The sequence below is a fragment of the Struthio camelus genome, chromosome 16 (genome assembly GCF_040807025.1).
Source record: "Struthio camelus isolate bStrCam1 chromosome 16, bStrCam1.hap1, whole genome shotgun sequence".
Classification (NCBI taxonomy): Eukaryota; Metazoa; Chordata; class Aves; order Struthioniformes; family Struthionidae; genus Struthio; species Struthio camelus.
The window spans coordinates 22467592-22472514 of NC_090957.1; positions in this window are offsets into that span (position 1 = coordinate 22467592).

The following is a 4923-nucleotide window of genomic DNA, read 5'->3' on the forward strand; positions in this document are numbered from 1 at the left end:
ATGGCCAGGAGTCCTGCTTGCCCTCGGGCCGGTTCTCAGGCCTTGCTGGAGCAGTGTCATATGCACACTGATGTCCAGCCCTGTCCCCTGCCCATCCTGGCTCTCTGGCTGGACTTCCCAGGTTGACCTTGGATCTGATGTGTTTGTTACCTTGCCTGGGCTGACGATGCCTGGGCTGTCACTGGGACCTGTGACTGCTGCCACCTTGCCCTGCCTAGGTGCTGTGGGACTACGCCCTGTTGCTGTGGTCACTTTCCAACTTGTGCTGTGGACACACTGGGCTCCTGGCTTGGCCTCCCTCATGGGGTAGCCCTGCTCCCAGTGCTCCTTGACAAGCAGCTAGGTGTGTAGGAAGGAATGAAGAAAGGAGGTGACTCTGAAAACCTTCTGTGAGGACCCTGAAGACAGGACTGCTCATTAGCATTCAATGAGCAGCTCCTGCAACTCTCCTGAAAATATATGCAATCTACTCTGTAAATATTTAACTGTAGAAATTAAATCAGCATGCTTCTGGGAGTGAGGTAGTTATGGTAACGGTATCTGCTCTATCAGTGGTTTGGAGAACTAATTTTTCTAGTAATGCTGGACCTAATTCCACTTCCATTAATATCAAAGTAACAATATAATTGCACCTTTTCTTTTTTATTTGATTTGCTCTGTCTCTGGGTTACTCCTAGAGGTTCTTTCTGCCCAGCCCACTTCTCATTGGACTGCTTTCCCTCTATCAGGAAAAAGAGGTGTTTCTTTTTGAGAAGTGATTCACTAGCAACAGGAAAATGAAGTCTGTTCATGATGTATTGTACATTCTAGTCAGTTATCAGCCAAATAGAAGATCTGCTTCGGTATATCTGCTCAAGGCATGTCCAGGAAGAACAGAATAGCTTTCAGAGCATATTTTTCCTCAGAAGACTCCACATTATCTCTAGCAGCATGCTTGAAGTGCTAGATTGCACTTAACTTTCAGGGTGGTAGTCTGGTCTGAGAGAAAAGAGGCAGGTTCAAGGGCAGTGATCTTGAACGGTCATTTATCAGCTGTTTCTTTGTGCTTCACCTGTGTGTTTGTGTCTGCCTATTGTCTCTTGCATAATAGAAGTTGCAAAATTTTTATGGGAGGGCTGCCTCTGTTCATACAGCTCTTATCTCGGGGAGGGAAGTGGCTGACCACTGGAGCTTTGAGGCACTGTGAAATTAATGTTGAACAGAGACCTGGCTGACAGAACCTGCCTTCATCAAGAGGCAAGGTATCTCTTGATGAGATACCTCATCAAGAACTGGGGTACTGTAAGCAGTTTCAGATTTTAAAATCTTGATGAGATACCTCATCAAGAACAATTGAAATTACAATAAATATAAAATAGAATTTCATTTAAATTGCAGGTATTATCCTGCATAGAAGGAAATGTAGCATAGCATTCAAAGTTCAATGCTCACTTTCATTTATTTAGTGGACATGATGTCTTTCTTACCTTACCGTCTTCTCTACTCTTTTCTCTGTAGGAAGATGGCTCTTTCCATGGAATAAACTCAAATAGTTACTGCTGAGAGGTATTTTTCAAGGACTGATTTTTAATATCTTACTTTTCTGTTTTTTTAAAATGCTTTTTCAAGCAGCCTCCTGATTTACCAAGATCCTTTTGGGTATGTATAACTTAACCCAATTACATAGGCATGGGTGTAGAAATTTCTGAATTCAGAGAGAATTCACTTGACTGATATCTCATGAGTTACATGGGAGTTTTCCTTCAATTAAATTCTTACCATACCACGTATAAGTTTGTAAATCTAGCTATAGATGTTAGGTTTAAAAACACATAATACCACACAGCATCAAGCTTGTAGTCAGTTACTTCCTTTTGCCCCATTTTCCCTCAGTGGGCATTTGTATACTTGGTCTGTCTGGGCCAGATGCTGCAGACACACAAATGAAGGGGTAACCCTGACAAGCTGGGGTACATGACTGGGATGTGCTAGGTCATGCTTAGGATGGTCTTGTTTTTATACCTAATGGCTCAAGGGCCAAGATGAAGCAATCTCCTAATGGTTAAGGAAAGGCAAGATCCCACAGGTCCATGGAAGAGCCAAGACTGTTCGACTGGCCACAGCTGCAGTGGCTCTGGTATTACTGGTCTTACCCTGTATAAGAAGGTAACCAGGGTAAAACTGCCTTGGTGACTACAGCAACTTTGAACTGTGTAAGGCTATGTGCCAACTCTGTCTATTTCTACCTGGCTCTGTAGGAGGCTTTTGCTTTTATACCTTGTTTATTTTCTTCTGGGAGCCAGGAAAGGCGCCTGACTGGGTAGAAAGAGCTTCCCTGTGAAGCAGGATATGTGCCAGCTGGAGGAGCAAGACCAGTCCCTGTGCTGAGCTCAGGATTGTGGAGCAGGCCAGCTCTCTGGAGGCTACTGTAGGTAGGTTTCTTATAGGGAATAAATGGTGCACCAGAAAAATAAGTGAATAGTGTGAAAACTGGGGGAGGAAGGGATGGGAATAAAAAGAATGAATTATGTCTGAGTAGCTCCCAGTTATGTGCAGTTCATAGAATCACAGAATAGCTTTTTTTAGCTCTTTAACAGCAGTGATCTGTTTAATAGAGGGAGGAATGTTTTCTCAGAGCTTATATAATAAACATTTGTTTTTATTGACTATTCTTTGTATATACTGAGAGTTATGACCCTTCCTCGTGCATTAAGTACTTCTCCTTCACCTCTTGTTTTGTACCTGCAAGCTCTCTGGAGCCAGGAGCTGGCCGTGCTGTGGCGACTTTAGAAGCTGCTTGCTAGTTTTCTGGACTCCCACTGAAAACAGAAGGAGCTGGCTATCTGAATGTCACTGGTAACTTTTAATGTGTCAGCCTAGGTCCCTTAGGGATCTGCTTCAGTGTTGTTTTTCATGACCCTATGACCTGGTCAAAAATCAAATGGCGGTGATAGTGCACTACTATTTTCTGGAGGATGTTTTGCGGCATGACGGGCAGGAGGCAAGATCCTCTCTGTGCTGCCGTGGGTGGCCTTGTTGGGCTTAGCAGATCTGTGAGGTAAGGTAGCAAGAGGCTGTCCTGCCCCAGCTGAAGACTGCTATGAAGCCATCAACAGCTTGGCGTTGCAAGTCTGACATCAGCGACCCTTTGTCCAGCGAACCCTGTAGGGATACCTAGAATGGACTGGAGTCTTGTGTGCTGCTCCATTCACTCTGAAGGCACATGTTGTCTTAGCTGTTAATACTGATGTACCACATAGAGCTTCTCTGTGCGTAGGCAGATTACTTTAAAATAGACAGACAAAGTGCAATGAAAAAGGGAGCGGGTTGGCAATTCCAGTGAGCCTGACAAGGAAAAAAAAAAATCCCTCATTAGTCTGTCCTGAATGCTGATTGCTGAAAGGAAAACTAGTTGTCTCTAGCAACACATCCTGCTGCCTTCTTTTTCATGTTGTTCTTCATTAGGTCTTAACTTATGTTGATAGAAAAGATTTATCTCAAAAGCTGTTCAAGATGCTTTTGAAGTTCTCTCCCTCATTGAAATGAAAGCCATGCTAGTCAGTTATCTCTTAGTTACAGCAGTCTAAATGCTTCTTCTGTGATACATTTGTCTCTGAGCATGTGGTAGTCAGTGAAGTTGTCTTGATCAAACCCAATGCTGCATCACAGAGCAAGACAACAATCAGTCTTGATGAAGTCACGGGCAGAAAGGCTGATCAGTAAAAAGAAATTGCAATTCTTTTTCTGATACTGCCTACTTTTTCTTCAAGGAAGCTTCTCTCAGCCTTTCAATGGAGCAAAGCAAAAGCCTGAGACATCTTACTTGCATCTGCCTGATAGAAATTAAGTAATCTCAAACTTCTGCAGTGTTTAACCTTTCTTGGGAATCTGTCTCACTTATTCATTGCACTGATTTAATTTTGTATGATCACCTATTCCTCTCCTTCGTCTGTGAGCCAAACATGAGAAGAGCACTGTTATTAAGGTTCAGTGTGTTCATGTCTGTGGGGCTGGGCTTTAATTGTTCCAGTATATTCTTGGTAGGGCCATGCTCCTGCATTTTTAGTAGGAGTTAAGCGCTTAGCAATTGTTAGGATTTGGTCTTCAGTTTCTGGTAATCTTTAAAGAACCTGGGTTTCATATTGTAAAGCATGAGGGCTATGCCATTGTAGGCAGCTGGACCAAAACTAGTTCACTGTCAAGGTGTTTTCAAGGGAACTTTCTTTCCTCTCTTTAGGTTTTGAAATCCAAGTGAAAGGTTACACTTTCTAAAATTGCCTGTTGTCTTTCAATTAGGAAAATAGACTTACTCTGAATATGAAACTAGGCAGTGTCAATTTAACAGTGAGGCTGCTGTGCTGCTCCCCTTTCCCGCTACCCTCAGCTTTACTTTCCTGTTTCTGCAGCCAGGCTGAGTATGTAGGCTGAGGAAAAAACCATTAAACAGAACTAGGCTAGCAGGAAGGAGCTAGAGAACAAGTAAACTTCTTCAAAAGGGGAAGGAAGAAAAGATGGTTGCCTCTGTTGTTAAGACTTCCAGCCTGCATTTCTAACCATCTCAGGAGCACATGTTTAGCACTGATTATATCAGCAGGAGGTGGCACCATCAATGTTGATTATTAATAAACCTCTTAAAATCCACATGCTGACTCTCTTTTTCCTTCTTCTTCCTTTTTCTTTTTTTAACTCACTGTAGCGATTTCTATCCCTCTCTGAGCTGGCAGAGAACAAGAAGTCCACAGTATTAATGAAGCATAAATAGCTTTGTTCAAATGGACTCAAGCCAAGATGCTCAAGGGAGATCAAGCTGGGCTATTCCTTACAGAGAACTCCTTAAGCTGGCTCTTCCAGTGTCCTGAAATCTGTCCAAAATCAGAACCAAATGTACAAAATGAAGGCTGCCCAGAGAATAATATAAACCTCCAAAGAAATGTCAGCAACTAG